This window comes from Hemiscyllium ocellatum, chromosome 20 (assembly GCF_020745735.1).
Source record: "Hemiscyllium ocellatum isolate sHemOce1 chromosome 20, sHemOce1.pat.X.cur, whole genome shotgun sequence".
Taxonomy (NCBI): domain Eukaryota; kingdom Metazoa; phylum Chordata; class Chondrichthyes; order Orectolobiformes; family Hemiscylliidae; genus Hemiscyllium; species Hemiscyllium ocellatum.
The window spans coordinates 36073537-36086348 of record NC_083420.1 but is presented as its reverse complement, the minus strand read 5'-3'; positions in this window follow the sequence as shown (position 1 = coordinate 36086348).

The window sequence follows — 12812 nt, the reverse complement described above, 5'->3', positions numbered from 1 at the left end:
GGAAGGCCAGATAAATACTTTGCCTTATCAATCAGTAGAATTCCAATACAGGAGGATCCAAGATGGCGGCGACCCAGCAAGTCTGAGTCTATAGTGCACCTCCCAAGACTTGGGCAAAGTGAGTCACCCACCCCCACCACTCACCAAATCATTCAAAATAGTTTTTACTTAATGTAATTAGTTGCTTATTACTGAATTTAAACAATTTGATCTCCGGTAAAAATGACTAAAAGGGAGGGAGCCCGCAGTTCTCAGCAGACAGGAACCACTCCCCACCCTCCCCAGCTGCAGCAGAGGCGTCCGCAGCCGTCCCGGAGGACTTGCCTACGGTGGCGAACCTCGCGGAAATAATCTCTAAACTCGATGCAAAGATCGGTGCCTTCATTGAAAAGTCCTGGAGCCAATGGGACTCGCTCTCGGCTGCACAACAAAAACACGACTGAGACATCAAGGGAATTGAGCACAGAGTCGGAGGGGTGGAGTTAAAGGCCGTGACCTCCGAGACTACAGCAGAATCAGCCGTGGATCGGTCTGAACTCTCGAACAGCGAGTCCGGACCTTAGAGAATCACATTGACGACCTCGAGAATCGAGGTCAAAAAAATATTTGTTGGCTGGTCTTTCCCGAGCAGGAAGAGGAAGCCCAGCTTACAGCGTTTCTCAAACAGTGGCTTCCACGGCTTCTAAACCTGGAGGCTGGATCAGGCCAGGTAAGGGTGGAATAGGCCTACCAGATTGCAATATGCGGGCCGGCTTGAACCAGCGCCCCCCGCCCGGTCCTGTTCTGGCTGCAGAGCTATAAGGAGAGGCAGATGCTCTTAGAAGCTTCCAGAAATCTTGGGAAGGATCCTCAAAGGAAAAAGTGAGGTCTGCAGATGCTGGAGATCAGAGCTGAAAATGTGTTGCTGGTTAAAGCGCAGCAGGTCAGGCAGCATCCAAGGAACAGGAAATTCGACGTTTCGGGCATAAGCCTTTCATCTGGACTTTCATCATTCCTGATGAAGCGATTATGCCCGAAACGTCGAATTTCCTGTTCCTTGGATGCTGCCTAACCTGCTGCGCTTTAACCAGCAACACATTTTCAGCAAGGATCCCCAAACCATGATTTATAAAGGATCGAAGATTATGTTATTCCAGGACTTTTCCCCAGCTCTGGTCCCAAAGAGGAAAGCGTTTGATGAAGCGAAGAAGTTTTTAAGGGTCTTAAATATTCAGCACTCCTTGTGCTACCCAGCTTTAACCATGAAGAGTCCGTGTGTAACTTCGGATTGCCGGAAAAGGCCAAGGAATGTTTGGACTCTCTTACAATTTATCTAAGAGTTAATTGATGTTGTTTTGCTCTCCCCCCACTCTGGTTTACATCCCCCTTTTTTAATATTAATCCCTTTTTTTAGCCTTCCTGTTTAATATTGTCTTTGGGGGGTGGGGAGATGGATTTATTTATTTGTTCTCAACTTAGTGATTTTTCTCCACCCCCTTTTTTTTAATATATATATATAGACCGGGGGTCTAGTTAATGTTGGCGGGAGGAGGTGGTTACCTTATCCTGTTTTATTTCTTGTCTTGAGGAGTGGTGTTGTTTTCCTCTGTTATTTTGTATTATTATATTTAATTATTACTTGTTGAGGCTGTAATTTTATAGTTAAATATGTTTATACATGGTATTAACGTTACCAAATATATCAAGGTGTTGGGGTAGGGTGCTCACCGTTAACTCTAGCTCTGTAGTATATTTGAATTTTCTTCATCCTATTGAGGAGTCCCTGGGTCAAGGGTGGGGCACTGGTTTGGAGAGGATACGATGGACCTTTGGAAAGGAAGTGATACCCCCTGGGAACAAGGGAGAAAATCTCCATTTAAATACTTTTTTTTAATTTAGAAGTTGTTTTTTATTTTATTGATGTGAGTGTATTAAAGAGCCTTTATTTTTGTAAATTTTATATGCTCTATGCTTGGGATGTTCTGGCTAGGGTTTCCCCTCCCGAGGAGTCTCGGACTTGCCCAGACGATTATGGTTGATCAGTCAGTTAAGTGGTGCACCTGGAATGTCAAAGGGAGTAATTCACCAGTCAAAAGAAAGAAAATATTATCAAATCTCAAGAAAGAAAGGGTCGATATAGCTCTCCTACAGGAGATGCACTTACTGCATAAAGAACACGTGAAATTACGACAGGGTGGATTTGATCAGGCTTTTTTTCTTCTTTCAGTTCAAAAAGCAGGAGAGTTGTTATTCTTATTCGGAAGAGTTTCCCTTTCAAAATCCTAAATCAGATAAAAGACGAATCTTGATGATATATTCTGATTAAAGCCCTTATAAATGGAGAGGAATATGGAATCTTAAACTTGTATTGCCCGCCAGCACATCCTTTTAAATTTATAACAGAAGCCTTCTCAAAATTGATGGCTCTTGGTGCTCGTCATACAATTAAAATCTCCCCCTATAATGGTATTATAGATCTGGAAATAGATGGGATTCCCAAGAGTACTGCAGGAGTATCTCCCAGATCTGGATATTTGGTGGATTTGAACAGAGAACTAGGACTAGTAGATGTATGGAGATGCCTTCATCCACAGGGCAGAGATTTTTCTTTTTACTCCAATCCACATAAATGTCACACCAGAATCGATATATTTTTTGCCCCCTCGTTTTTTTAAAATTCCATATCATCCTGTAAAATAGGCAGTATAGCACTTTCCGATCACACTGCTGTATATATGGAAATCAAGGCGAGGAACAATGAGACATCCCCCTGGCATTGGCTATGGACCCCTTTCTGATGAAAGATAGTAAATTTGGAAAGTACTTCTCTCAAGAATTTAAAACTTGTTTAGAAATTAATTCAGGTATGGCTAGCAACCCATCAATGACGTGGGAGACCTCAGTGCGAGGTTTGATCATCTCAGACTCAGCGACCCAGAAACAATTAAAGGGAGAACAACAGCATCTGCTTGAAGCTCGGTTAAAAGTGGCTGAAACAGCATACGCTGACAGACCTTCTATTATCAAATTACAAAGGACTACGGCCCTTAGGACAACTCTAAACACCACGCTTACCCAAACGGCTAAGAGGGAAATATTATTTGCAAAAAAAAGGTTATATGAATTTGACGATAACCCGGGTAAATACTTAGCATTTCTCACAAAGAAAAAGAAGGCCCTGAAACTATCACGTCTATAAAGGAAAGTACGGGTATTCTGACTCATGATCATAAAAGGATTAACGCAATCTTTAGAAAATTTTATTCTGATTTTTCAAGGTCAGTTTTTAAAAAATGACTGCATCCTCCTAGTCCTGTCTTCGCAATCCTGCGATTTATATAAATCAGAATAAAATTTTATAAAGATTGCGTTAATCCTTTTATGATCATGAGTTTTGAATGTTCCCCTAACAATCCAAGAAATACTTGACGCAATCAGGCAACTTCAGAGCGGTAAGGCGCCCGGCCCAGCTGGCTTTCAAGCTGAATTCTATAAAGAATTTACAGGAATATTTGCTGGTCCGCTTATGGGCACGTATAACTATTCATACGTGATAGTTTGAGGGCCTTCTTTTTCTTTGTCTCCCGCCTTCGCTGAAAGAGGCGAATATCTCTCTTATCCTCAAAAAAGGAAAGGACCCAGAAGATTGCGCATCATACAGACCAATATCCTTGCTTGATGTAGATTTTAAAATCCTCTCTAAAATGTTAGCATTGAGGCTAGAAAGGGTATTGCCACATATAATAAAGGAGGATCAGATGGGGTTTATTGAGGGCCGTAGATCATCCATGGATTAGAAGGGTTTTGAGTGTGATTCAAGCCTGTCATCAGGGAAAGATATCAGGCGTAGTAGTCTCATTAGATGCAGAAAAGGCATTTGACAGGGTTGAATGGTCATATTTGTTTTACACATTGAAAAGGTTTGGCGTTGGAAAGGTGTTTACCAAATGGGTATCAACACTGTATAGTGATCCCAAAGCAGTTGTGATTACCAATGGATTAGGCTTGGATAGCTTCAGTGTGGGTAGGGGCTGCTGTCAGGGGTGTCCTCTTTTGCCATTGCTATTTACGCTAATGAGTGAGCCACTAGCAGAAGCTATATGGGCTGACCCTAATATAACGGCCCTGAGGATTGGTACAGGTAAACATAAAATTACCATTTATGCAGATGATGTTCTTCTATTTCTCAGTAATCCTTTGATGTCCGTGCCTCGCTTAATCCAAGTTATTAATACATTTAGTGTATTTTCAGGCTATAAAATTAATTTCTCAAAATCGGAGGCTATGCCAATTGGTGGCCTTGCTAGTATATCCCACTTATTGGACGGCTCCCACTTTCCCTTTCGGTGGTCCCTGGAGGGTTTCTTATATTTAGGCATTTTTATTACCCCAGTATTTGGTCAGTTATACAAGGCTAACTTTATGCATTTACTGGAAAGGATAAGGCAGGACCTCCAGCGATGGGGAGACCTTCCAATTTCCTGGTTGGGTAGAATAGCACTAATTAAAATGAATGTCCTGCCCCGTCTCCTATACCCTATGAGAATGCTTCCGGTGATGCTGCCGAGGTTGGCACTACGTAAATTATATGGCTGGCTGGGTTCCTTTATCTGGATCATAGACAGCCCCTCATTAAGCTGAAGAAGCTACAGCTTCCACAGGCAAGGGGAGGATTGGATTTCCCAGATTTTAGGAAATATCATTTAAGTTCCCTACTAAGTTACTTAGCTGATTGGGTCTTGTCTGACCCGCAATCAATCTGGCTGGACATCGAGGCTTCTCAAGTAAGATGCCCACTTATTAACCTTTTATTTTCAGACAAGAGGAAAGTCATTACGGATTAATGTAAAAACCCTATAATACTAAACACAATTAAAGCTTGGAATATAATGTGGCAAAATGAGGGCAACTCACATAAAACATCCCCCTATGCTCCAATAGTGGGAGCATGTGGATTTCAACCGGGGTTTACAGATGTCACTTTCAAACTCTGGAGATCCCAGGGTATCTCATGTTTAGGGGATCTGTTTAAAGAAGGGGTCCTGATGTCTTTTGAACAGCTGTGTCAGAAATTTGGATTACCTAATGGAGACCTCTTTTGATATTTCCAAATTCGAGATTATATACAGAAGAAGACTACGTTTTAAGATAGTCTTTATAAATCAGATAGAGAACGTAGAGTGCTATGGCCAATGGGGGTATCTTCCGTCAGCACTATTTATCATTTACTACATGATGAAGTATCAGGAGATATGGACAATCAGCTTAAAACATGGGATCAGGATTTGGGACAGGAAATCTCTATAAAAACATGAATGACATTTGGAAAAACACCAGAAGAATCACCATCTGCAACAGAACTCAGGCCATTCAGTTGACGATACTTCATAGGGCCCATATAGCACCGGACCGATTGGCAAAATTTAAGGCAGGAACATCTCCAATGTGTCCCAAATGTAAAATAGAGATGGGCACTCTTGTACATTGGGAGAAAGTGAGGACTGCAGATGCTGGAGATCAGAGCTGAAAATGTGTTGCTGGAAAAGCGCAGCAGGTCAGGCAGCATCCAAGGTGCAGGAGAGTCGACGTTTTGGGCATGAGCCCTTCGGGAAGGGCTCATGCCCGAGACGTCAACTCTCCTGCTCCTTGGACTCTTGTACATTGCTTATGGACCTGTCATAAGATCCGTGGATATTGGACTAAAGTAGCAAGTGCTCTGATAGAAATCTTAGGAACGGAAATTAGAGTCGACCCAGTATCTCTCCTTTTGGGCTTTTCGAACTTACCCTCCCTGTTGTGGTTCTGTTCGCCGAGCTGACAGCCAGACTACTACGACCACCAGAACTCATAACAGCACACAAACCAACAGCCACAAGGACAAAGGACCCGATCCCCAGCATGAGCAAAACCAACACAGTGTACAAAATCCTATGCAAAACACTACATAGGACAAACAGGAAGACAGCTAACGATCCATATCCATGAACACCAACTAGCCACGAAACAACACGACCAACTATCCTTAGTAGCGACACATGCAGATGACAAGCAACATGAGTTCGACTGGGACAACACTACTATTATAGGACTAGCCAAACAGAGAACAGCCAGAAAATTCCTAGAGGCATGGCACTCATCCACAGATTCTATCAACAAACACATCAACCTGGACCCAATATACCGACCACTGCAGGGGACAGCTGAAACTGACAACCGGAAGCGGCAGAGACAAACCACTATAAATACCGGAGGAAACATCACAGAAGCGCTTCACAGGAGGCTCCCAAGCACTGAGGATGTCATCTAGACAGGGGATGAAACGTCTGCAACACAAATTCCCAGCTCGGCAAACACAACCACAACAACGAGCAGCCGAGCTACAAATCTTTTCACAAACCTTAGTCTCCCTGGATATGCACGGGAAGAGATTATTTTCTATTCTCTCTTTCTGCGCAAGGAAAAATATTTTGGTGAACTGGGTGGTTGAGGGCCCCTCTGGACTTTCGAATTGGTACAGATTAATCATGGAATGTATTTCCCTTGACATCCTTACAAATATGGTGCACCGATTTAAGAGGCATTTGGACGGGTATATGAATAGGAAGGGTTTGGAGGAATATGGGCCAGGTGCTGGCAGGTGGGACTAGATTGGGTTGGGATATCTGGTTGGCATGGACGGGTTGGACCGAAGGGTCTGTTTCCATGCTGTACATCTCTATGACTCTAAGAAAGACTGCATTATTCCATAAAATATGGCAGCCCTTCTTGAATGACATAAGTACAGATATTTCGGCCATCCTAACAAGGGCTTTTATTTAATTGGGATGGCGAACGTGGCTGGTCCGGGGCCTCTTGGGAGAGGAATCCCGCACGAATACAGGTTTTGTTACGATTTGATGTTAATACATTCCGAGCATGTATCTCACTACCCAAATTCTGTGTTATCCTTCGTTTTTTTTTCTCTTCTTTGAATAATGTAAGAGACTTAATTATACACTCTGGTTAGTTGTAGGTTAGATTAGTAGTTAGTTGAGTTTTGGTTTTTTTCTTTCGGTATCTTTTATTTGATAAATCTTGGTTATTATTTATTTAAGATTTAATTGTATATCAGTGTTTATACTTGGGTTTTTTATTTGTAAACTTGTAAAAATATGTTAAATTTTCTATAAAAATATAAACTTGTAAAAATATGTTAAATTTTCTATAAAAATATCTATTAAAAAAAATTCCAATACAGTTCCAACTGTCCAACGGAACTTGATTTACCTAGCTAGTGCCATCACAGGAACAGTGGGCTAATTAGAACCTGCTGCTCAGCAAATCCTGTGATTCATTGTCAGGATGTGATGTCTCTCTAACAGGGCCAGCATATCTTGCCCATCTTGAAAGGGTGGTTTGATGTTGCTAACACACCTTTTTCTTTTATTTCTGACCTATGTAGTACCTGGCCTGTGGAGTTTTAAATGGGAGGAAAGTATAAGGGAAGTTGTACTTGAATCTAAATTTGACTTAATTTGGAAAGTTTGCTGGTTTTACAAGGTATACAAAACAATTGCCCTATTTCACAAGGTATACAAAACAATTGCCCTATTTAAAAAAATAGAATGTAAAGGCAACTAATTTTATTCTGCCTGAGAGTGGAAGAAGCAAGTAAAATCAATATATTCAAAAGGAAACATTGTAAAAGGAATGGAGTGCAGAGTTACAAAGTGAAGACAGAAAAATGGTGGGAAGTGAAATGCTTATTTAGAGAGATGGTGCAAATTAGATGGGCTGAATGACAGTACATAGGTATTTTGTGTTTCTGAGTTCCCAGGGTTTGAGAGTTGATGTTATCTACTCCAAACAAACTCATATGTCATTACTTTGTTTGTGTGCTGTTGCAGATCAGAAACATTCAGTCATTGTTCTGTTGCAATGTCATGGCATTCTGTAGTTTTACAAAAGAAAAAAAAATCTATTATTGATCAAAGTTTTATTTCCATTCTTAGAAAGTGTGATGGACAGCTGATTGAGTGGGTGTATGGTGTAAATTATAAGACCATAAGATCATAAGACATAGGAGTGGAAGTAAGGCCATTCGGCCCATTGAGTCCACTCCGCCATTCAATTATGGCTGATGGGCATTTCAACTCCACTTACCAGCGTTCTCCCCGTAGCCCATAATTCCTTGTGACATCAAGAATTTATCAATCTCTGCCTTGAAGACATTTAGCGTCCCAGCCTCCACTGCACTCTGCGGCAATGAATTCCACAGGCCCACCACTCTCTGACTGAAGAAATGTCTCCGCATTTCTGTTATGAATTGACCCCCTCTAATTCTAACCCTGTGTCCATGGGTCCTAGTGTCCTCGCCTAATGGAAACAATTTCCTAGCGTCCACCCTTTCCAAGCCATGTATTATCTTGTAAGTTTCTATTAGATCTCCCCTTAATCTTCTAAACTCCAATGAATACAATCCCAGGATCCTCAGCCATTCCTCATATGTTATTCCAGGGATCATCCGTGTGAATCTCTGCTGGGCACGCTCCAGTGCCAGTATGTCCTTCCTGAGGTGTGGGGACCAAAAATGGATACAGTACTCCAAATGGGGCCTAACCAGAGCTTTATAAAGTCTCAGTAGCACAACAGTGCTTTTATATTCCAACACTCTTGAGATTAATGACAACATTGCATTTGCTTTCTTAATCACAGACTCAACCTGCATGTTTACCTTTAGAGAATCCTCGACTAGCACTCCCAGATCCCTTTGTACTTTGGCTTTATGAATTTTCTCACCGTTTAGAAAGTAGTCAACGCTTTTATTCTTTTTTCCAAAGTGCAAGACCTCGCATTTGCTCACGTTGAATTCCATCAGCCATTTCCTCGACCACTCTCCCAAACTGTCTAGATCCTTCTGCAACCTCCCCACTTCCTCAGTACTACCTGCCTGTCCACCTAACTTCGTATCATCGGCAAACTTCGCTAGAATGCCCCCGGTCCCTTCATCCAGATCATTAATATATAATGTGAACAGTTGCGGCCCCAACACTGAACCCTGCGGGACACCGCTTGTCACCGGCTGCCATTCCGAAAAAGAACCTTTTATCCCAACTCTCTGCCTTCTGTCAGACAGCCAATCCTTAATACATGCCAGTAGCTCACCTTGAACACCATGGGCCCTCACCTTGCTCAGCAGCCTCCCGTGTGGCACCTTATCAAAGGACTTTTGGAAGTCTAGATAGACTCCATCCACTGGGTTTCCCTGGTCTAACCTACTTGTCACCTCTTCAAAGAATTCCAACAGGTTGTCAGACACGACCTTCCCTTACTAAATCCATGTTGACTTGTTCTAATCAGACTCTTCTCTTCCAAGAATTTAGAAACCTCATCCTTAATGATGGATTCTAGAATTTTACCAACAACCGAGGTTAGGCTAATTGGCTATAACTTTTCATTTTTTGTCTTGATCCTTTCTTGAACAAGGGGGTTACAACTGCGATCTTCCAATAATCCGGGACTTTCCCTGACTCCAGTGACTTTTGAAAGTTCTCAACCAATGCCTCCGCTATTTCCTCAGCCACCTGTCTCAGAACTCTAGGATGTATCCCATCGGGGCCAGGAGATTTATCAATTTTAAGACCTTTTAGCTTTTCTAACACTTTCTCTTTTGTAATGGCAACCATACTCAACTCAGCCCCCTGACTCCCTTTAATTGTTGGGATATTATTCATGTCTTCCACTGTGAAGACTGACACAAAGTACTTGTTAAGTTCTCCTGCTATTTCCTATTTTCCCATCACTAGGCTTCCAGCATCAGTTTGAAGTGGCCCAATGTCTACTTTGCCTGTCGTTTGTTTCTTATGTATTGAAAGAAACTTTTATTATCATTTCTAATATTACTGGCTAGCCTAACTTCATATTTGATCCTCTCCTTCCTTATTTCTCTCTTTGTTATCCTCTGTTTGTTTTTGTAGCCTTCCCAATCTTCTGATTTCCCACTGCTCTTGGCCACTTTTTAAGATCTCTCTTTTTCTTTAATACATTTCCTGACTTCCTTTGTCAGCCTTGGCTGTCTAATCCCTCCCCGGATAATCTTTCTTTTCTTGGGGATGAACCTCTGTACAGTGTCCTCAATTATACCCACAAACTCCTGCCATTTTTGCTCTACTGTCTTCCCCGCTAGGCTCTGCTTCCAGTCTATTTTTGTCAGCTCCTCTCTCATGCCCTCATAATTACCTTTATTTAACTGTAACACCATTACATCCGATTTTGCCTTCTCTCTTTCAAACTGCAGACTGAAATCTACCATATTATGATCGCTGCTTCCTAAGTGTTCCCTTACTTTAAGATCTTTTATAAAGACTGGTTCATTACATAGCACTAGGTCCAGAATAGCCTGCTCCTTTGTGGGCTTCATGACAAGCTGTTCCAAAAAGCCATCCTGTAATGTAAGCATTCCATGAATTCCCTTTCTTTGGATCCACTGGCAACATTATTTACCCAGTCCACCTGCATATTGAAGTATCCCATGATCACCGTGACCTTGCCTTTCTGACATGCCTTCTCTATTTCCCGGTACATGTTGGGCCCCTGGTTCTGACCACTGTTAGGAGGTCTGTACATAACTCTCTTTATGGTTTCTTTGCCTTTGTGGTTCCTCAATTCCACCCACACAGACTCCACATCATCCGACGCTATGTCATTCAGTGCCATAGATTTAATTTTGTTCTTAACTAACAAGGCAACCCCAACCCCTCTGCCCACCTCCCTGTCTTTTCGATAAGTTGAAAAACCTTGCAGGTTTAACTGCCAGTCCTGACCCCCCTGTAACCACATCTCTGTGATGCCCACCACATCATAATCATTCACTATTATCTGTGCCATTAGTTCATCTGCTTTGTTACGAATGCTACGAGCATTCAGGTAAAGTGCCTTAATGCTAACTTTCTTATCATTAGAGATATTGGAAGTCATAAGATGTCCTAAGTTATCCTTCCTTTTTGCTGCATTCCCAGTCTGCCTCAAGTTTAAATCCGCCTGTTGCTTATCTTTCCATTTAACTCCATACTCCCTGTCGCTTTCACTTTCCCTTCCCTCCAACTCAGACGTTTAAAGTCCTACTGACCACCCTATTTATCCTCTTCGCTAGAACATTGGTACCAGATCGGTTCAGGTGGAGACCGTCCCAAAGGTACAGATCCCCCCAGTTCCAAAACTGACGCCAATACCCCATGAAGTGGAATCCCTCTTTCCCACACCAATCCCTTAGCCATGTGTTTACTTCCCTAATTTTCTTATCCCTATGCTAATTGGCACGTGCCTCGGGCAGTAATCTGGAGATTATGGCCCTTGAGGACCTGTACTTAAATTTCCTTCTTAGTGCTTCGTAATCCCCGAACAGGTCCTCCACCCTAGCTTTTTGCTATGTTGTTAGTACCAACGTGAACCACAACTGGATCCTCCCCCTCCCGTCCAATATCCTTTCAAGCCGGTCGGACATGTCCCACACCCTGACACCGGGCAGGCAAAACCATGCGAGACTCCCGATCCGGCTTGCAAAGGATACTATCTGTCCCCCTAATTATAGAATCCCCTATAACCACTACTTGTCTTTTTGCTCCCCCCTCCTGAATTGGCTTCTGCCCCATGGTGCCGTGGTCAGCTGGCTCATCCTGTCCAGAGCCCTTTTCCACATCCGCACAGGGAGCAAAAATCTCATACCTGTTGGACAAGGTCAAGGGCTGAGGCTCCTGCACTCCTGAACTCAGGTTCCCTCTACCTGCCTCACTTATACTTATGTCCTATCCCCAACCTTGTAAGTGACACTTCTTTAATTCCCAAATTCATTCTTTGTTTACTGAGCATATGCTTGATGAGGAGCAGGTTCCAAAAGGTGCTAACTATTACTTTGCTGATGCATCCATGATATCCCTACGTAGATTCTGTTAGTAAGCCCAGTAGCTCTTCTCCTGATATTCTCCTTCATCCTACATTTGTGAGCATATGTATGTTTGCATTTACACGATTACTGCTTAATGGCTATTAGACTGATTTCTCTTCTCATCCATAGGTATCCTAAAACCTCTTGTAGCATCTCTCAAACCTAGCTGTCCTCGGCTAACTCAGTCCAGAGTATGGGCTGTTCCTTTACTGCCTGAAAGGTTATTAAAGCTTTTATTGGACTTGATTATAGCCCTTTCTTGATGTTAAACCACAAATTTATATATGTTTAAGATCTGCACTGTAGTTATTGATCTGTCCCAAGAATGTATCTATTGTTGAATGGACATGAGACTTAATTACAGCCTGTGGGACAGACTTCCAAGTGAGCAGAGCTGATTGGATGGGTGAAACCCCTTTTTCTGAGGAGCATTAGTCAATCAATTTAAACATTTATGACAATCAGGCATATCTCAGGCTCTCTCTCCCTGCTGCTATCAACTCACTATTAGAACTAAGCTTATTGCCCTGTCCATATAGTCAATTGGTGCATATTGTAATATTTTCAGTATTTCTGGTAGTGTTCATGGTTTGGTTGTTGATGCTTCAACCAAACTTGTGGCTGAGAGATGTTTCTGAAATATCAATACCCACCAGACGCACACTGCTCAAATTCTGGAATACTGATTTATTTCCATAGTTTACATCAATATGTTTATACCGTTAATTTTGTTTCAAAGCAAGTGATCTTTAACAAGTCCTTTTTTTAAAAATTAGACTTGGTTGCTGTTAAATCCAACACAAGCATGTTTATGGCTAAATATTTCAAACAACATTATGGTCAACACTCACTGTACTCAGTAATGTAAGTCATGATTCAGTGAGTAGCATTTTGCCTCTAAGTCAGAAGT